The sequence below is a fragment of the Rhagoletis pomonella genome, unplaced genomic scaffold (assembly GCF_013731165.1).
Source record: "Rhagoletis pomonella isolate Grant_MI unplaced genomic scaffold, Rhpom_1.0 Rhpom_scaffold_00002, whole genome shotgun sequence".
NCBI lineage: Eukaryota > Metazoa > Arthropoda > Insecta > Diptera > Tephritidae > Rhagoletis > Rhagoletis pomonella.
The window spans coordinates 2,849,208-2,872,380 of record NW_023458556.1 but is presented as its reverse complement, the minus strand read 5'-3'; positions in this window follow the sequence as shown (position 1 = coordinate 2,872,380).

Genomic DNA, 23,173 nt, shown 5'->3' with positions numbered 1-23,173 from the left:
TTTTTTAAAAAAAAGTTATCAAGCTCTTAAAAAATCACCCGTTACATACATATGTACATTCGCCCAGGCATGCTTTCGAAGTAATGCAATAAGTGGTGCTGGCCCTTCCCTTAGCTTTCCTGGGAACATTTCGAATGCTTCGATTCACTTTGGCCATTGACAAATGTGTATTTCGCGCTTCAATTTGATTGATTCAATAATTTGCCCACTGCAGTGGATTGTGCTTAATTATGGCATGTAAATTTCCACTTATTAGTATGAAAAATCATGTCATAATTAATATACGCGTTTTTTTTCAAAGGAGGCTGAAACATGTAACAGAGAGAAATAAGAAAATAAAAGCAAACATACTATGTAATAAAAATGGTGAAGTGAAAATAGAAAGTTCAACCTTTCTCAATTACACGGTGTAAGGAAATAAAGAAAATTGCACAAACTTTTTAAGGGACTTGGCAAGTCGTAGCCATGGTCGAGTAATTTACAAGGCGGTGTTTAAAATTTTTCCAACACCCTGAAATTTTAAACTCTTTTTTTTTAATTCGAATCGAATAAAGATTTTAATTTGAAAATAGTAAAATTTTTTCCAGGTTTTTTTTACATTTTAGAGGCCAAAATCAACAACAAAATACGCTCAACTTGTTGTTTTTGCTCTAATGCTGCTACGCATTTAATTTTCCTTGGTTACCACCTGTTTTAAAAGGCGAACTTGGTTAATTTGTATACAAGTTATGTATGTATATGATGTACTTAAATATGGTTGTCAAAGGACAGAGTGTTACAAAATCTTCAGCTTGAATATTTGGAATTTGTTTGAGGTGTTATGAGAGGGTTGGCATCTGTTGAAAAGGTTAAATTCAATTTATTTAATAAGCCAAATAAATAATGAAAAGATGGGTATCAATAACAATTGGGGATTTTTTCCTAACTCTACATTAAGAAGAGTTGCCACGTGTTTAAAAAATCAAATTCAACTTAATTTATCAGTTAATTTAAATATGTGTCACAATGTCAGGCGAAAGGGATTAAAAAAAAATTAGCTTTACAATTATATTAACAAGTGTTGCCACCTGTTTGAAATGTGGAACTTATTTAACATATATACAAGTTAATTGAAATATGAGTGTATAATAAAACAGTTTTTAAACCAGTTTAGTCTGACATAATTTTTGATTATGGTTGCCAATTATTCGAGAACTCATATCTATCTAACTACGGACATATCCCGGGATTTCGGTGGTTCCCGAAAAATGTTTAATATCGAGTTATGAATTTGTGGTATAACTTTTGTAAAATGCCGTTTTTTCTACAATTCACAAAAAGCTGGAAACTGCACTTTTGCAGCCTAAGCCTTTTTTTGTAGAGGATTTAAATGAATGTACTCATAGAATCGCTAATGTAAACGAAAGAGAAATTTTTAAGGAAAAGTTACAGCATTTTTTGAATCAATCTACCCAAAGTTCCTCAATTTGAAAAACATACAATTTATCCGACGTGCTGATAAGTAAAAGAAGTTTAAATATTTTGTAATGGTGAATAGGGCTCATTATCTTCAAATGGCATATGACTACCTTTTGACAGTTCAGCCTAAAGGCGAGTATGCAGCTGTCAAGAAAAGCAAAAAGTCCATATAAAATGACGTACGTGCGAGAAATTGCTAAACAAATTTTTTGTATAAAATTTTCTTGAGGCAGTACGCAGTTCTTAAGAAATTTGCTACGCTTTCTACTACTTAACCCTTTCGCTATTTTGATGCCATATGGCGTCATGCTTTTTTGAATACTCACAGATTTAATTGAGCTTATCTGAAATTATATTTTTATATGCAACGCTGTAATGGGAAGTTTTATGAACTATATTTTAATACGGTATTGTTATTTTTATCCTTAGTAGATGAAAAGTTTCAATTTCAAAACTTTACTAAAATATCGATTTTCTTCTGCTTAGAAAGGTCTACATTAAAATACTATATTTTACCAAATAACCCAATAAATTTAAAACAAATAAAAATAAATATGCTATAGTCTCCAAAATAGTGTCAAATATTGCTAGAACTTGTAATTTAATTTAAAAAAGTGCTAGTAAACGCGTGGTATATTTTTAAATGTGTATGATGCCATATGGCATCAATAATATTTGAAGGAGCTGAAATCCGCACAAGAAAATAACGATATATTCGTACTGGGAAATTGTAACTGGTAAATTTTTTAAATGAATTATTAAATCTATGCATGTTCCAACTTATTTTATTAAATTTTTGTGGTGTTATTTAATTTGATTTGAATAAAATAAAATACCATATTAAAAAATCTTTGCATATTTTTTACACCAGTTAGTACAAATGATGCCATATGGCATCATTCCAATAATCATTTAGAATCGCATTTTGAAAAAAATTAAATTGAATGTTATTATATAATGTATTAGGATCATTTAATAAAAAAATTGGATTTTTAAAGCCCGAATCTAAAGAGATGAACCGAAAGGATTAAATGCTTTCAGTTATTGAATTTTGACTCATATAAAAAATTACGCCTCAATATGAATCCCGGGATCCTGGGATTACAAAAAAAATTGTCCCGAAATCCCGTAATAAAAACTTCCGCATATTTTAGCATCCCTAGTATATACATATGTATATGTAATATGCGAAGGCTTTTTGTAAAGGTCACCAGATCAATACCGTTATATCGAATTACAAAAAAGAGATATCAAATTAAAGTGCTTGGGCTGTAGATGTGCAATAAAGTTATCACTTTTTTGTAGTTAGACCTTTTTTCTAGCAGTGCACAAGACCTCTCTTCACTCAGAGTCCTCTAATATTTTAATAGGTTGTTAATAGGGTTAGCAACTCTTACTTGTTTATGGATCTCTTACTAAAACTTGAACAGACTTTGGCACTGTAGATTGTTATGAGTCATCCCATTATACCGATTTTGTAATTATATTTGTAAAACCTAAAAAGGCCGAGTTCTAACTCAATTTTAAGTAGAATTGAAAAACAATTTTTTTAAAACAGAAAAACTTCCAAAACTAAATCCGGTTTTAATAACTTTTACTTTAATTTTTAACGAATATATTTGTGCTATAAAAATTGCAAATAGTATTTTTTAATTATACATAAATATCTGAATTTTAAGAAGGACGTTTTATGCAAAATATTACGTTAGAAGATACTGGCCAACAATATTTGTATAAATTCTTAATATATCCTGGTAGAAGAATGGAACGAAAATGTCCTTGTAAAAATTTGGGAGAAGATTCTGTTGAAGAGGGAAAAAACAAACCCAAAAAGTTATTGAAAGTTTGTAATTTCTTCAGAAAACGTCTCTACATACATACATATATATGATTCCATTACTTTTGGCAAGTTTATTATTTTTTTTTCATCTATATCTAAACATAAAACTACCTAACGTATGCTTACGTCTGAGGTAAAAATTAGTTAGTCCGTAAAGTAAAGCTTATTTGTTTTTTGAATGAAAAAATTGAGAAATTCATACATAGATTTAATTTAAATAATATTAGTTGTTTTACAATAACAATAATTAATAAAAAAAAGTCCATTTCCACTGCCTCTTGAGTGTTAATCTTCAGTGCTGCAGTGGTTTGCCCGATAGTGAAAATAGTGAATTTTAATAGGCGGAGAAAGAAATTCTTCCATCTTTCTTCTATCTCCGTGTAATGTCTGATCTTATTTTAAGCCCTTGCGATGACTTTTAATTGTTTTGTCACTCCGCTTATCGACAAGATGTCATCTTAATGGCAACATGACACACAATATCGCTGCGATGACACAATGGTGACAAATTATTGACAAAATACTTTGGTTGGCGCCTTCGCCATCCTGTTTGATAAAAATCATACAAACCATCGCAGCACTTAAAGTCGGCCAGTTGCACTTGCCGCATCATGCAGCAGCTATGTATGTACGCTTGTTCAACGCCCTTATCTGCCCCATCAATTCCCATGGCAACATTTCTGAGCGAAACAGTTGCGGCCGGCAACCCAGAAGCTGTGCTGGAAAACCGTTTAGAAAATGACTACCTGAGGGAAGCGACGTAGAGATGCTGATCGGCAATGCAAGCACATGGAATGGCGCGCTATGCTGTGGCCGCCAATCTGGCCGAGTCAAAGCCAATCTCCGGAAAATGAAAGAAAGAAGTCCCGCGATGCGCGCGTACATTGGTGAGAGGTGGTCGCAGCCGCGGTCGCAGTTGCAGCTGCAGCAACATCGCCGCTGATGTCATATCGCTGGCAAGATCAAGCGGCGAAAAAGTCATTAATTCAAAATGTGTCCATTCACTTGACCGTCGGCGTGGATTCGCGCTCTTTTTTTTTCGAGATTTCGGTTGTTACTCTGATCACTGTCTTCAAGCAAAGTCATCGTCGCCACTCCAAGCATTTTCATACATTTGTAGATACGTAAAATGGAGTGCGTGTTTACGGCTTGGTCAACCGGCAGACTGGCTGGGTGACAGAGCTGGCGAGCAGTCGGCGAAAGCGTGGTGCTAGAACCAAATGGAACGCTTAGGGTATGACCCGTAGACGCGCTGTAACTGTGACAGTGGCAGCGGTTGTGTGCTCAAGCAAGCGACAGCGAACTTCCAATAGAAAGTCACCGTATTGGCCAAAATCACCAACCAAGTGGAAAGACGAAAGAATAAACAGGTCGTAGCCGCAAAGTTGTTGCGATCATTACTGTTACTTTTTCACAGGGCTTGCACGGGCTCATTTATGTACATATGTATTTACTTATGTATATGTGTATGTATGTAAATATGTTTTTGGTGTGTACGCAGCAACTGTGGCAATAAAACATCAAACAAAATTCCGAAACAGACGATTAATCTTTCGATAATTCAAATGTGATTGACGGAAACGAAGCAGATACACTCGATTACAAATGAACAGATGGACATAAGAGTACATACATACATACATACATATGTACATACTGACATGCAATCACGTATGCGGGCGTATAACACGCCAGATGTAGAGCCATCGGGAGCGCAGTGTAAATGGTACATATGTATGTATGTATGTATTGAATATATTTATACCTGCGTTCGTATACAACCCCGCAAAAAGTGGGACTAGGTTAAGTATTATTTAGTACAGGGCCACGCTACCTTGTAACCAACACTAGTAACTAAAATGGTCCAAACTTATGGAGAAAATATCGAGCCCTATGCAGCATTGGACCTGACCACCTCTCGTCTAATGCTGCATAACATTGGACCACCTAGCCAACTACTCCGTTTGGACCATGAATTGAACTTCATAAGATTTTGTATACACCGAATAATTGCTCATTTTTAAAGGTATTCTTTAAATGTATGTAAATAGTAAAATCTATCATTTAAAAAGCATTTTCTAAAATTCGCTTTAATGATATTCACATATTCATACATATATCAGTTTTTTACGTTTCAAGTGGTCCAGGTCAGCATAACAAGTTACTAGTATGCAACAACGTCCTTTTGCACATATTTTGAAACCACGTCCCAGTAGATCATCTGGTCCTCAAATTTTTGCAGGGTAAGTCCACAACTAAGCTGCTGGATGAAAGAAATGTAGAAAAAGTATTGCGTACAAAGTAATGTTTAATGTCTGAGCTTTTATTTTGCGGCTCTTCTTGAGACGAAGCGTTAATGGTAGATATTCAACATCTGAGAAAAAAGCGAGTGGTTATAACAGCATTTGGACAAACTAGGACAAAAATTGGATGAATAATGAAAAATCGGACCTATGGCTGTTAAATTGTTTGGTTTATAGTGCTTAGCGATTTCTTGAAGGGTCTGATTGTTGAAGTAAGAACTACAAAGCCAGCATTCGACGACGCTTGGTGGTGCTGACATAATAGTTTTCTTTGATCGGCGAGTTGGTTTTCTGTTTGACAGTTTCCTTTGAAATTTGTTTAATCAAGGTAAATAAGGCGAATTGTGGGTCAGCTGTCTGGTCCATTTCGCAGTCGTAAGTTTTGGCTAGCCTGCACAATCCCTTCAATTCCTTTGGGCCCATCAGTCCGAATATAGTGAAATGCCTACATATTAAAGTTCGTTTCCTATTCCTGCCCTCGCAAATATAAAGCGAGTTTTCCATTAGGTGCATTATTTTGCAACCGAGCTATTGAAGAGCGCTTCCAAAGCTCACAACAAGTGATTTCGGAGTTATCTTTGGTTTAGATAGCAATTGCAAAGTCTCCTATAAAGAGCCCATTCAAAAAGTTTAATTTACATATAAAAGTAATGCCGCGTTTTGTAAACTTATTAAACAAATTATGTAAAATAAACTGCCCGTATTTCCTTTCGTTAATTTGCTATTTTAATTAGACAAGTATGATTTCCAATATCACACTCGGTTTTGTTTTGCATACCTATGTACATACATACATACATATGTCCATGCATACTTTGACCGCAGAGCTCGCAGCTAAAGTTCCTTCCTTCGGCGCTTTTGATTCATTGATACGCTGAAAGCAGAAACTGCACTCGACAAACGCAAGCTGCTTGTACTTTTTGCAGCAGTTACTGCGGCTATCAGGTGCGCTCCAGCCACTAACAAGACACAGACACCCGTGCACTGTTACATGCCACACGGCCACATTCTCGCAAGCGTATTCGGCTAGCGCATTCATACTTATGTACATATATGTATGTATGTATGTATGTATGTATATGCGCGCAGAGGAGCACATCGAAGTCGGCCAGCCAGTGACGTTCTAGCCATTCGGTGACTTGTGCCCAATGGGCTTTCCATTCATGCATTGCGCTGTTCGGAGGGTCGGTTGGCCGTCCGGTCAGCTGCGCATGCTGGTCTATCCGACTGCTTGGCTACTCGACCACTTTATGCACGTCCATAAGTGCCTATTCAACGTCCCGTCTGTCAGCGGCGGACGAACGTGTCGCCGTCAGCGTTTTGCTTTGCACATTTGTATTTCTGCATAAAATCAACAAGAAACAAAAAGAAAAACGCAAAACAGGGAAACAAGAGAAAAAAAACTGCACCAAAAGCATTGGCCGCGTCTGGTGCCGCGTCTGTGGGCTGGGGCGCGGTGTTGTTCCGCTGTCGACAACACTTTGTGGCATGTGGCGCGTTAGCTGGGCGCAATGTAACGCACGTTTTCGCGAAATTCGATGCTGCTACTTCGCATCAGCGCCGCAGTAGTCTGGATGGTCGTGTTTTCCGCGGCTGTTGCTGCTGTTGCAACGGCCACGGAATTATGCACAAGTGTCGGCCAGGCTATTCGTCTTAATGTTATCTTAACAAGAGCATCTCTGAACGTGTCCACAGATTCTACGCGCAACATTATTTCGGTGGCTTCCTTGCTTTCGCGGTACTTAGTGATTCTCCTATTGACGCAAGTAATTTGAGGCATACATTTTGTAATCATTACTTTGCGAATATGTACTTTGACTGCTCTATGGGAAATTTAGCTAAACAGAGAATATCAACAACAATAAAAGGTCCTGTTGCTGCAAAAGTAGATCAACATTTGTGGTATTTTCATTGCACAACTCGATCTTATCGGAATCAGCGCAATCAATGGAGCATCGCATTGCAATCTTTCGTTTCGGCCGCATTGCTATTCGATTGAGTTACAAATCCTAATGAAATCGCCACTAGAAGGCGAAAAGGGCGGTCATGCGAACAGAGTCCAGAATTCTTTTGCGCTGGAGTTTAGACTAAAATAGCAGCAACGATTATTGCGAGGCCACGCTGTGTAATTGCTCTTAATGGAGAAGATTTTCTAAGGCAAAGGCGTTGTCCGCCGACCAGCTTTCAAATCAAATACTGCACTAAAATTACTTAAAATTGGTAACACCCCTTCGATTTTGTGGTTCAGCTTTAGCCTATAGATACAAAAAAAATGCACATGGATATGTATGTATGTACATCTACACAGCTGCGTGCAATATGCATATACACAGCCATATACATATATGCATGTATGTATGTATTTATGTACTTTTGTATAAATGCTGCATTTAACTGCGGCGATCGCACGAGGGACATCACACCCTGCGAGCATGTCATCACATAAATTTCACTTTGACTTTTAGCCGCGACCGCCTACCAAATTCGGCTGGCCAAACCATCAATTAACGCAATGTGGATACTCGAAGTGGACAGGGAAATGGTGTTGTCCAAGGAAGCAGCAGCTTGACTCGGTGTGACTTGGTTTACGAACAGCTGCTGCTGGGCGTCTTCGTTTAACGGATATATGCACTCGTAATGCGGTACTAAGATTCTACATACATACATACATACACACATACATACGTATGTATTTACAAGAGTTACGGAAATTTGTGTAGGGAAATGATTAAACGACGACATAGCATAGAGAGGGGGGCAGTTCCGAAAAGAAATTGATCGAATAATTGTAGTTAAATGTCCAGCAATTTTACGTGGCTATTGGCGGCATGGCTATTCTCGTTTAACATTTGTATGACTATATGGTATGACTATATAGTATGTATATGCACTTTAGCCACAATTGAGCAGAGATAATAGACTCTGGCTGTAATTTTTTGAAACCAACTCGTTGAATAAACAGTGTAGGACTCCCGAGGCATTAGTGCGAGATATGTAAGCCTTATTCGAAAATAACAACAAATTAAAACTTAGTACTACATATTTATTAAAGAAATGTGATTTTGATATATTTACTGTTATTTATGAAGTATTATTTTTTGCATAAAAACAAAATCTCTAAACTTTGTGCAAAACTCGGGAAAATTTATATATTCGCGTACTAATTGCAACTTTCTAATAAATTTCCTTAGAAAAATTCTAGGTATGCAATTTTATAGCCCATTCAATTTTAGCATAACAAGGGCCAGTTGAAGTTGTAAAAAAACCGCATTGATTTTTGGATTTTTTTTTTGCAGACGCACAGAGGAGTATTTGCATTTTAAAACCGGTCAAAATTATTTTATGTGTTTTTTTACCCAGTAATAAAATAAAACCTGAAACTTAATCATAATTAGGGATTTATAGGATACAAATTACTAATTACACTTATCTTAGGATCATTTTCGTGAAATATTTTGTTATATTCAGTTACCATAAGTCCACAAAAAACTTTTTCAAAAAAAGCCAAGAACGGAATTCGTTTTTCTAGAACACACATATCTAGGTCGACAAGTTCGGATATGCACTTCGTTCTTTCAGACTGGCTCTTGATTGCGAATAACTGCGAATTGTGAAAAAATTTTCGGTGCTAAAATTGTGATGCTTTATCGATTTCAATTAGATAAATAACTAACTTAAAAATAATAAAAAAAGTATACAGTAAATTGTTCTAAGGACACAATCGTTATAGCCGAAAAAATCCAAAAATAAACCGAATTTGAGACTTATCGAGTTACAAAGATTTCAAACTGCACGTACAAATTAAACTCACCGCGAAAATGTCAAAATTTTTTGGGGTCGCTACCAAGGTTTGAGAAATTTAAATTTATTTAAAAATCGCATAAATTCGACTGTATTTTGACAGTGAACCGCTATAACTCAGCGGGTTTGTAAATCTAGATGAATAAATTTTAGCACGGTGAGTGCAGTTTGTAATCTTGAAACTCCCTAAGTTTCAAATTCGCTTCCCCTTTGGATTTATCTTTCTCTAAATTAGCTTCTAGCTCTCCTCCATCTTTGTTGTGAAACCTATAATTTCTGTCGCAATTATCAAAATATAAATGCCAATTTCAAAGCGTATTCAACAAACTCATAAAATTGATTAAATTGCACTTAATTTGTAAAGAAATATGAAAGGGAGATGAAACGAAGCAATTTCACCGCAATGAGAGAACAAACACAAACAACGAGGCACAGTGTACACTTCCCATATAAGTTGCGGCCAAATGCGATTAATATGGCATGCACCGACTTCGAGAAAATTTGGTAAATGGTCTGATCTTACTTAAGAAACACGAAATATGAAATGTGGTAGAGATTGGCTCACTGCCACGCCTACTCGTCTGGTGGGCGAATGTAATAAATGTGACACGTTTTTGATGAATCCATTAAAATTAAATATAGTACATATTTTACTGAGAGAAGCATTAACTTCCAAAATAATGAAATTTGACCGAGTTATACGCCCATTAGTGATACCTCCCAAAAAAAAAAAATAGTATTTTTATTCAGCTTGTAAAAATTCGTGCCGAAATTCAAATTTAATGGTATGACTTCATTTGAAAAATGCATATACTTACAGCGTCTTAATAATAATAATAATAATAATAGATCGGCGCTTACAGAATATTTTAGTGTTTGGCCGAACTTCTCCTCCAAATTGTGGCATGCGCCTTGATGTTGTCACACAAGGGGGAAGGACCTACCGTTTTATACCGACTCCGAAGGCGATTGTATTTTCATGAGAAGCCTTGGTTCAAGCTCAATACACCCGGAGGTTTGCCATTGTCTGCAGAGGGCGACCGCTTTTATGATTTTTATTTTTTTTTGTAGTGGGGAAACTGGGCTCGAACCTAGACCCTGCGAACGGTGCTAACCACTACAACATGGCGGTATTATCGCAAGTAAAATTTACAATTTGTGAAAAATAAATTTCCTATAGCAAAGACAACTTTTATAAGCATAATTGACCAAGTTAAAGCCTATGTTCTAAATTTTCTTTTTGATTTGACCTACATACATATGTACATTTAAGAATTCTTAATAAATTCTCATAAAAATTACTTGTACATTTGGTCGCGCTTGTACACTGTGCGACGCGTCGCCGCCTAAAACATCTCAAATGTAAGTTACTTGTCCAGTCACAGCTGTTCAATGGTCCTAATCCAATCCAATCCGCTAGGTGAGGCACTACTGCCACACTTTTCCTCGCCATATGTTGTCCACTTGAGCACTTAGATCGACTGGCCAGCCGCGTTCGCCATTGCATGAGCTGACTATGACCGCATTCATATCCCGTCAGTTTCCTCGCTCTTCGAAGTAATTTCGAAGAAAAATGCGCCGCCGTGTGACAGGCGTTACCAATTTTCAAATATTTAATTACCTTATTTATCGTGTTTTACACACAAAAATTGACTAAATTCCGAATTAGGCCTAATGACAGCCACACTGGCGCAATTACAACACACACACTGACTCAAAGCCGATAGCGGATGACCATCAGCGACAGTCAGCGGCGATGGCCAGGGGAGAAGGTGGCACGACGTGGCCGCTATTGCGTGTGGCCATAAATCGATAATCGCTCGCTGCAGTCATGTCTGCAGCTACTTAACAATTGCAATCAACTACGCGGCAATGAAAACCGCAGGATCGGAGCTGCTGCTTAGAAGCGTCCGAGTGCGAGTGTGAGCGTCGAGGTTTGTGTTTTTGGATGTGCGGTCGGAGTGAAAAATATTTCCGCATCTGTTTGAGAATTTAAATTGAGAAAAAGATGAGAAACTGCACAGTTGCACACATGTCGGCCGAAAAGTGCATTAAAGTTGCCCACGCCATCGAACATATCGACGCTTGCCTAATAGACACCATTCAGCATCGATTTTGAGCGTGTGTGTGTGTGTGTGAATGTGCAACTCATATGCTGATTGTAATGGCATTGTTGGCGGTTGGCGATTGGTGGTTGGTGGTTGGCGACCTCGACGTGACCCTTGTCATCAATTTGTTTGCTTACTGCGGCCGCCGTCGTTGCTTGGCTGACGGCCATAGAGTGGCCAATGCAGCCGACACCGCTTTCAGGCGCTTATTTAGCGCGCTGCCTGGTAAAATTTGCAATTTCGCATCGTGAAAGCTGCCTCCGAGTGTTTGGTTTCGCTCTTGCCATCATTTGTTGCGCGCGTCTCCGCCGGTGGCTAAGAAGCCGCAACACCAGCTACGGCAGCAGCAACTGCTCAAATTCCTTGATCTCTGACTTTGAAATTTTTATTTTTCAACTTTGAATGTGTATATGTTTTTGTTGTTGGTTTGAACGGTTTAAACGTCTGCGAGAATTGGGAAATATAGTAATGATGTTGGTAGTTTTGTAGAAAGTCTTTTAACAAGTAGAGATGTCTCAATGAGGATGGAATATGGATTACTTTGTATGCGAATTTAAATGCAGATAAAGGGGCATAAATTTAATAGCTACCAAATAATGGAACCGAATACATATTTTGTTGGCATTCGTCTTCTCTTCGCTCCCACGAAGGATCCTGCCAGTAGCAATGAAAAATAGTTCTACACCAATTTCTTTTCGGAATATGTATGTATTTGTAGTTGTCTCGCCTTTTATTTTGTGGTAAAATCCGGCAGCGCGATTCTTTCGTGGTTTTGGCCATGACAATGAACACAGAACATCGGCGCCATGTAAAACATTAATAGATGCTTTTGTTCGTTCGCTTTCCGCCTCGTCCATCTTCGAGATGCTCACATTCACTTTTCTACAAGTCATGTACTGTTCGCTGCAGCCAGATTTTGATTAAATACTTATGTATCTACTCTGTTTTTGTTTTTCGTTTTTCGGTTCATTCGGTTTGTCGTAGGTTATTGTGCGATGTTTGTTAACTGTTAGCTGCAGGCATGTACGTTCAATTAATTTGTTCGTGTCGCAACAGTTGAGGCTTTTTTAAGCGGTAGAGTTGAAAGCAAATGGCAGACTGTAATAAGAAAAGATTAATTAACTCCTTATAAAAGTGTACTTGAACTAGCTGATGAGAGCCTAAACGATACAAGCTATAAGTTTGTTCGTTATTTGAATAGTTGCGAACGCATAGCTGATCATCTTAAATCAAAGCTCTCTGGAAAAGGAGCCTTTGTTTAAGTTGAAACAAACTATACATATCTACATTTAAAAAAAAACTCTAATATATAAAAATCTCGTGTCACGGTGTTTGTGGTCGACCGATTGGTAAGCAATTTTTTGGTAGGTATGAGAATAGGTCGTAAAGTAGATACATTTCATATAGCTAAGTGAAGGGGGCGTGGCACCTCCCATACAAACCGAATTTTTCATATTGCATATCTCCGGAAGTGCTCATGGTATTTGAAATCAATGCCATGCTCATCGAGAAAATTGGGGTTATTTAAAAGGGGGCTCGGTGCCATCCAAACGAAATGAAATTTTTAACTATCTTCGAATGTATGTATATCTATGGAAGTCTTCTGTAGCCTATTTGCGAATGAACCAATTTTAACGAAATTTTTTGTTTGGGTTTGAGTGGGTCTCCGGATAGTTTAGGTTCACAATTTCCCCGCCAGATGGCTCTGTAGTCGATTCATTACTAAAAATCGCATCTGTGATCTGATTTGGCTCATATTCCAGATATATATTAGTAAAGCAACGACTAATGCCGCGGCTTCAAGTTACGTTAACTTTCGGCTGTTTAGTTATAAGCAACATCCATTCAGTGGCGGATACAGGCAAGGGGGCGATCGCCCCCCCACCAGAGCTCGGAAAAGCAAAATTTCGGATAAAAAAAGTTAGTTTTTTATTTAAATCTTCAATCGTTACCATTTTTTAGGCTTGCACAAGATTATTTATAGAATAAGAAATCGTGTAAAACTCTTCGTCAACGTTAAAAATTAAAACAATGGGTATGTAGATACTATCAGTCCGATTCTGAACAGGAACTCCCCGGCAATTTCCCTCTTGCGAATTTTGAATTTTCTGCTTCCAAATTTTCGGGGCAAATGATACTTCCTGGGAGTTGATTATTGGAGAAGTCTCGGGTGAAACAAATTCCCGGAGAACAAACTCCCTGGGAGTATTCAGAATTGGGCTGTATGAATGTATGTATATATGTCAAATCGAACTTTCTAAGTCTATCAATAAGGCGTTAATAGTTGCCGCTCCAAAATCAGTGTTGCACTGTGTAATACTATATTTTTAATAATTTCGTAATAATCGATTTTTAGTTGATTCCAGTGTTCGATTGCTGATATCAGCAATATCGCAGTTTTTTCTAATAACGGACGCTCTCCGCAGAAAATAGCAAACCTCTGTGTGTATTTTTTCCTTCGAGGGCAGAATGGGAATATGGGAGGAAGGCATAGTTGTTGGATTTCATAGAGTTCCAATTTGCTGCTTGAAAAGAACATTAAGACATTGTTTAGAATTCGAAATTAACTCAACGGTTAATCCTTATAGACATATTTTCAATAAAAAGACTTCCTATTTCAGAGAATGGGATTACTTTATCCTAATACATATCGCTCTTAACCTTTCAGTCTCTATGTTTCGTACTTATTCCTCTACGTTTTCCGTTTCGTTGTTCTTTATTCGGTACGCATTTAGTGCTTTACCACACAATCAATACATGCCGACGCTGCGCCAATCTTCAAAAGCTAATCTCTGCGCTGATCGCTGCACTCGCACAATTGCACTCAACTGGATCATAAAATATGCATGGAAATGGAATCAAAGTGGGGAAATTATGCCATTTCAAGGTGAGATAAGTTACGTGCCTCCGCAACATACATACACACATGCATAAACAGTGTGCGAGTGGTTGGCCGTGGCAGGCTGGCTAGCAGCCAATACCGCCGCCATTTAAAGCCCGCATGGCCGCAGGGATTCGCAGAGCCGCAGTGCGGGGCGGTTTGCGTACGCATAAAAACAATTTGTCAAAAGTGTCAAAATGTGGCCAAGATATTGAATTCTGTTACGAAGATACATCAGATAGTGCAGCAGTGGTTCCCAACGCTACGCTTGAGCGAGCGGATGCTGTTGGGGGCGAACGCCGATGGGACACAAAGCCGTACAGATTGGCTCAGATGCGGCAAGGCGATCATCCGGGCTCTGTCCGGTGTTTATGCGTCAATGTAAGCGGCTACGTGCACTCGTATATATTGAGGCAAACAGCCAGCTGGCTAGCAGTGGATCTGGCGACGAGCTGCGGCGGATATAATAAAAATGCAGCTTGCCACTCTCGACTAATGGAGTTGGTGTTGGCGGCAATGACGATCAGCATGATTGCAGTTGATGCGGCGATGGTGGTGATTGTGATGGCGATGGCGATGGCTATGGTAATAACGGCAATAAAGATTGGCGGCAGCTGTGACGCACTGAGCTGTAATGCAGTGCGCAATATGGCGGCATTTTTCATAATTTCGTTATACAAAATACTCCACAGCCCCGGTGCTGCGCTAAACGTTGTCTTTTGGAGCACTCGCATGCGCGTACATACATACATACATACACACGTAAGATATTTCCAATTTTCTTTACGTTCATCTTCGCCAGCGTCTTCTTTAGATTTTGTGCTAAAGTTATTTAAATCCATTTGGTGTCTTCCGTATTTTGTTGTTGTTGTTGTTGCTTTATTGGTTGCGACATGATCAACTATTGCCACTAGTCGCGCTTACAGCCGGTGTTTAGGCTGTGCGTGTTGTTGTTGTTGTTTGTTTGTTGGCAATTATGATGATCCAGCAAAAATCCAATAACGATCAACAAAAGCGACAGCAACGTCAGCAGCAAAAACACAACAAATCGACAATGGCGACGATGACGACGATGACGAGGACGTCGACGGCGACACGCACTCAACGGCGGACAAGTGATGGACAGAAGGTTGCCCGCCGCGCTCGCCGCATTCAACTATCGGCCGTTGGCTGTTGTTTGCGGATCGGCAACCAACGATCGGTGTTGGCGATCGGGGATCGGGGATCGGAGATTGGAGATGGTTGATCGCTCTATGAGTTCGTTGTCGTTTATATTCTGTACGGGATCACCAATGGCAGGGCAGCGAGACTTGCCAGCAGCCGCTCCAATCACATAACGCGACGCGCAGGTAAACTATGTTTGTCGCTGGGTGCAGGGACGCACGCGGCGGGGCCGCTTGAATTGAGTTGAGGGGAAATTAGATTGAGATTGAAAAACGTCGTACACAGTGGGGCGACTGCTGATCTTGGCTTGTCTCATTTCGTATCGTCATGGCCTGGTTCGGCTTGGCTATGGTTAATGTTGATGGCTGTGTTGTAGTTATGGTGTTTTGCTGATGGACTTGTTGTTGCAACAACAACAAATTGAAGAAAATTACAATAAAGCTGTGGCTGTGGCTGTTGCCGTTGCTGTTTCCATTGTTGATTATCGTGACGAAGATGACGCGTCAAGACTTGTGACCGCAGCATGGCGGTGTAGGGCCAAAGCGGAGGAGCGCATGAAGAGATGGATTCAGCTTATTGTCTTATTATTGATGGGCAGCAGGCGTCATGTGGTGCGACCTGCGTGTTGCAATTATGGCGCTTCGAACGCGTTGGTATTTCGGGCAATTTTCTTCGTGCGACACCGCTCCGCCCTTGGCTGAGCCCAGCGATCAGCGCAAATGAATTGAACGCAGGTAATGTACTTTTTCATATTGAACGGTCTACACTTTTGAAAGTTGCAACAAAAAGCGTCGCACAGCGAAGCATTCACTGTCGGCGTTGACCTCTGTTATGTCCGAAAATAAACTTTCTACTGCGTTTTAAATTTACTTTGCCGTTCCGCTTCGGTGCCGCTAGTAGAGATTACCATCAACGCGCCGCTTGAAAGTATCGCGCGAAGACTTTGTCTATGTAGCTCTACGCTCGAAATGCCAGCAAATACTTGCAATCAAGACACTTTTACGCATGCGCACCTGCTCCTAATGAAATGAAAGCAGCAGAGCAAGGCGGCACCATAACAGAAACGACAGAAACGACAGTTACGACAGCCTCGACCACGGCAACCGCACACTTGGCTGATGTTAATAAAATTGTCGCAATATTTCATATGCTAATTACGCAGCAACAACAACTAGCAACCGACTAAAGAAGCCAACCAATGCGCCAGAAGAGAGTAAAGAAAAAACGACTCAGCTGGAAAAAGTGACAACAACGCAACCCAAGAAGCCAGGTGGCAAGTGAAGCTCGACGGCCGGGCAGCGAGCGCGGACACCGGACGGTGGACAGAGGACAGAGGACACTGGAAGGCAATATGCACTCTAAATTTATGTATGTATGTATTGAAAAGTTAGTTGCTTTGACTATTTTTGCTGCTGACCGACCAAGTATTGCGGTGTTGGCATTGTGCCCGTGGCAAGAGGACGGAACGTACGATCGTCGTTGCCGGAATGACGTATTAATAATATTTATGTATATCATAGAGGGGCAGAAAATTTATGACGAACGTCTTCTTCCCCTGGTGCCATTCCATTTTTGACTCTTCGCCGCAAAATCTGTGTGTCACTCATATCTAAATGCAGGTAAGAAAATGTGTACCTACATACATATACATATATGCAATCGGCTTATGGTTTGATTATGGAAACTTAACGTAACTTGCAGGCTCTCACTTATAGCTCAGTTATGCATACTTAGCGTTGCATGAGAGTTGTCACATAAGGAATCTGTTAAATGGGCTTTGCGTGTAAGCGGTAACCCAACCCAGAGCACTTCACATATAGCATTCTGTTGGGTTTTGATTTTTACGTAAAAATCGTATAGCAGTGCAGAGTACGCATAACTGGGCTATTAGACGTTCTCTTAAATGGATGTTGCTTACAATTGAACAGCCGCAAATAAACGTAACTTAATGCAACGTCGAATTGGTTTCATTTTGATTTTCTAAGTTCTATGTTCTACATTCCGTTAAGTTAAGTTAAGTTGCCATAATCAGGCTTTTAGTTTTGTCGAAAGGCAAAAATTGTGGATTTTTCCGCTCATTACTTTTCATTTAGTGGCCGGTGCCAGTTGCACTCATTCCTGCAGAACTAATTGCCGTGTTGTTGTGATCAGGCAAAGGGGCTACTTACGCGGTTCCTACAGCTTGTTATTGCCCGAACAAGAGCTCTCGTTTATGGGTGAAAGCAAGTGTGACTGAAATTGTCACTTCAATATTTCAACTGGATAGGGATCAAAAGAAGTATAAAAAAAAAAACTAATTAAAGCTGATAATGAGAGTCGTTTTTCTTCCATTCGTGCATGACTTAGTCAGCCAGTTGCATTACGCCGATGTTGATGTAAATCTCAAATGCACCTCCTCATTCTATATTTTTCGAATGAGTTGAAGCTCCTCGTCGCCATATTTGAATAGCAAGGCTGACAGATAATTTTTTTAACCGCGAGTTGCGTCGAGGTCGGGTAACGGGACATCGCTTTAATCATATTTAGCCCGTTTTGAGACGTCGCTCTCGTTTTTTCGGTCCGGAGCCATACTAATATGGACATTGGAGCTTAGTACCACAGACGACCATGCTCCAGGTCCCAGCAAGTCCTTATTAGAGGAGGGGTTTATAATCAAAAGTAGAGGTCTCATGCAATTTACTTATGTTGAATTATTTCATAGAAGGAAGTCTTTATGTGGCGGGTCCCAAACCCCGGATGCAACCAGATCTCGAGGCCGTTTTGCGACTTCCTTGCTCCAAGAACAAAATCGCTGGTAGTCGGACCTTTTGGCAAATAGACACTGCAGACTTTGGTGGCCTCCTAAACCGAATACGCCAGAGGTGAGCCACTAAAGCTCCTCTATTTTCTGTCGTGATCCAATAATCCACACAGGTTGGTGATCTCAACTTTCACATATGTTGTTATTTTTGCCCGGGGTGCGCGTACGCGAACGCAAGAGTGATAACTGAGTATAATCGAACAGTTGTAACTGTATACCCAGAAGGTCAACTATACCCCATTAAACCAAAAAGACTTTTTAGTTGAATAAAATTAAAAAAAAACAAGCAATCGATAATCCTCGCAGTTACATAGTAATTTGGGAAAAGAAAAGAAAGAAACGAAATCTCTTTTGTGAAAGAGACGTTTTGCCGCATTGTCTTTTTTTGCAGACAACATTGCTGCTCAACGAAGCGCAGCGGCAACCAATGGCGCAAAGTGAAACACTTCGAACGATCAAAAATCGCATGTCGAGACCGTCACTTCGGCGCAAAAGCGTCAAATCTAACGGCCAACGGCCAACGATCACTGCACGTGGCGCAAAGTGTGCTGCAGCGGGCGGCGAGCGTCGCGCGACTCTAAACTTAGGACCCGCTTAGGCGTCCGTTTTTTTTTTGCAACACCACAGCAAACACAGTTGCAACAAGTGATTTCTTTTCGGCCATTATCCATTCAACTGACTCATGAATATGGATGTGAATGCAAGCACCAAACACTTGTCTTTGCAAATGTGTGTGCGCCCATGTACATTGCACATACATACATACATACATATACATGTATGCGTTTGTATATCTTTACTGTCCGTCAACTCGCATTCGCGTGCGGTGCGGTATGGCAGCCGAGAAGGCTTTAAACTCCAGCTGCCGTGTGCAGTGGAGCGAATTGCGTTCAAGTTTTCACGTTGCCGAGATGGCACGGCCGCCCTCACCGCCAGCGCCAGTGCCAGTGCCATCACCAACACCAGCCCCATCACCATTGCAAACATTAGCGTCACCGGCTCCACCAGCACAGCACAGCACGGCCGGACCGGACCGGGCCGTCCCTCACGCATGCGCTCATGCCACTGTGAAGCAGGTTGTCTCGCTTTCTTGATTGCTTGACAATGTGGAAAATCAATGCGTGGCGATGTGGGACAAACCCACTGAGCGCCCGCGGAACGAGCAGCCAGCTGCGACTGACTGCCCGACTGCCCGACCGCCCGACCGCCCGTCGCTGGGCGCAACAATCAACTCCAACTGTTTGTTTGCGCAAGTGTTGGCGGCCATGCGAACGCCAAACAAACACAAACACACACAAACATATGTATTTGAGTATACCTTGACGTGCGGCGTCTCAAGTGGCAAGTGTCCATTGGTGGAAAGTGATCCGAAGTGATGCGCTGGTGCTCGCCAACACACCCGCCGGCGACGTCGCTGTCGCTGTCACTGTCGCCCCGCGCAGAGTGATGCGTGCAATTTCATACATATTTACTATTTGATTTTCTAAACTGTATTTTTGTTCATTTCTGAGCTTTTGTTTGTTTGCCTGTTGCTGCACTTGTCTGTCCATTTTCTAGCACTCAAAAGTCACTTGGCATGGCAGGCGGGGCGTTTCACTGGACGTTGGACTTATTCATTCTCTGCTTGCATTTTATAATTGATAGACATGCACCCCTTGCTTACGTATGCACATACGTAATTGTATGTATGTATGTATGTATGTATGTATGCATGTATGAATGCGTGTTTTCTGCACACTCACGCACGAATTGTACGCGTTGTTTGCGATTTTAATTAAAATGTAACAGATCATGAAATAACACTGCGGCAACGCCAAGCCAGACTAAATGCCAAACGTGTTTCTATTTGCTGTTCATATTTGCCAAGATTACAGACCCAATTATGTATATGTACTTAGATGTAAATCGGAATAGTCTCGAGGCAAGAAAAAACAAACCTCCAATCGAGATACTGCCATGGAAACGCTTTCTATAAAACACCATTGAGGGAGCTCGCTATTCTTCTCGAACTTGTTAAGAAAAAGCAAGTATCTTCAATACGAGACTGGCAGCACTCGAAACTAAATCTTTAGTCTAAGTTAACATTAGGAAACTTTTGTCGATTTATTTTCGGGATTTCCATTCTCCGTTTCGTCTTTACGTATTAAATATGTTTTTCGGATTTTTTTTTTTTTTCATTCAGCCATGGATAACCAACTTAATGTGCTGGATACTAAGAAGATTGAGAGAACGATATCGAGCAAGGTGATTTAAATTCGACTGTCTGTCCAAGCAGAACAGCAGAGCATTTTAAAGCATAGCAAAGGAGGCAAAAGGGAAATTGGTATAGCGGGGAACGAAAAAAATACGAAGTACCTCCTGGCAGAAAGCAAAGTATGTCCTTTATGACACAAGTTCCTATTGCCAGTTACTAGTATAATTTTGAAAACAATAAAATGAAGCACTTACTCTGCCCTGGATCCAGCATAATCAAGCGAAGTATAATTCTTGCCAATCGGGTGCTACTTTGGTCTCAATAGGCAATTTAAAGCAGTGCCTTTTCTGGAGAACAAAACTCGTGCTCTTTATACTGCGATGAAACACCGACGATTTCTCATGCCGCTGAATGACGAAGCGTACGAGCTCTTTAACGACAATGTGGTAGAAATTAACGCTAGCTTTGACTAACTAGTTAAGAGAAGACATACACATGGATAATCAAAGAAGGCAAGGGCATCCACGGACTCAATGGAAGGACTAAGTGCCGAAGGACCTTTGTAAATAATAAAGAAAATTAACGAATTTATTTGAAACGAATTTCCGTCATCCTTTGTCAAGTTTGATTTGGGGACAACCCGGTTCACAACGGAGTACAAGCCAAATAAGGAGAAGAATATAAAATGTGGCATTAAAAACTTGTCATCCGGAGTTCTTAGGCTGTAAGCATTTTTAAGCCGATGGTGCCGACTTTGGCATCTTTCTTTGTGGCGGAATGCAAATTTAAGCATTTTTAGAAATCCCATTAATCCCCCATATTTTGATGTATCTCAGCTGTAAGATAAGATTGAATCGAAAAAACTTAAAAGCAGTTATAAAAAATTATCGGTAGCGTGCAAAATAGACTTGTGAGTGTGAAAATAAACCGGGTCAATTAAAATTATTTATTCAGTGTGATTAATAAATGAAAGGTTAGTTTTTTCTTGAACAGCGCTTTGTTCCGATTTCTTGAAGTGATTTCAGACTAACTGAAAAAAAGAGCATTACATATTTAGAAGCGATTATTTGAATTAAAGATTGGCCGGCCGACCAACTCCATTGAAAGCGATTAGCTGAAAAGCCGTTTGTTTATACCAGTCGGTTGTTGCTTTCAACTAAAAGTTGCCTGTAAAATCGCCTCATGTGAACACCCTATTAGGCAAATGGGAACGCGCGTGATCCGCCGAGCATTTGCTACGTGGCCAATTCAGTCCTGCTCATAGTCCTATTTACGAACGTACTTTATTTCATATTCGTATTCACATTCGTTTTGATATTTGCATACGAAACAACAGCATACTTTAGCAGCATTGAGTCCTCCATGGCTTCTACGGAGCGTAGCGCCTTCCGTGCGCTGCAATGCTAATACAAAATCATCAGCCAGTTCCACTTCATCATCTGTATTTGACCACTCCAGCCTCCAATAATTCAGAGTATGGCTTACATGCAAGCACTTATTGAGCCGAGGTCCATTTTTTTTTTTAATTCCTATTCGAATAAGGTGTTTGCGTACGGCCCACAATAGTTGGCATCGCTGTAACCCCACAAAATATGATTACAGCCTCTGTTAAACGTAATTTCATGGTGTAACTCCAGAGTGAAACGAAGTCCGACTGAATGGTATGGCATTAGCAACACTTTAGAAACCGAGCCGAAAAAATCTTAAAGGTTTATGCAAACGGCGACGCTGAGAGTGTTGGTTGCTGGTGATGGCGCGTTGGCGTTGGCGTTGGCGATGATGAAGGCGATGGCGCAAATTAATTCACTAAATTTTAATATCGCGAATATAATACGATTGCAACCCAACCACAAAGCAACAACTTAATAGAGTGTGGGTCTGATGCGCAAATCAGGCAGGGCGACGCTAAACTACTGGACGGCAAAGTTTAATTTCATCAAAATCGTGACTTGTCGTCACGTTTCGGCAGTCAATATCAACAACATAACAGCAGCAGCAGCAGCAGCAGAAGCAGCAGCAACAAGCAACAAGCAACAAACAACAGAACAAGGAGCGCGCGCCATCAGCCGCAGCAACAACAATGCCACCGCTGTGCCGCTAGGATGCGCCAACATAAAAGTGTTCGGCAGCGGGATTGTAGCCAATCGGAATCAAAGCAATCGAATTGGAATTGGTTTTGCGATGTTTAAACGGCGGAAGCTAGTGAAGGAAATTGATGCGCATTCGCGCGATTTCTAACGCCTTTTATGATCGATAAGCTTACAAAATACGCTAAAAGACAGATACACAGCGGGCAGTGAAAAGTGGCAGGAATGAGAAGATGAAGAACAAACGACATTACCAGAGTGTGGCAGGTCGTTGTTTTTTTTTAAATTCCTTAAACTCTGCATCGTCGATTACATTTTAGGAAGATAGCATAAAAGATAAAAAAGTGTTCTACATGGAAAATTTTAAGTTTTAATTCGTCTTTGAAGAGCGGCACGCTCGTGAAGCTGTGGCATTGCCTGGCGAATGTGTGGCTGAGCAGTTGGTTGGAATCCGGCCTGCCAAACTGATGCAAACCGTGCCATTTTTGGGCCTTTTTTACATCAGAAGGCACCGGACTTTTCAATCAAAATGGTACT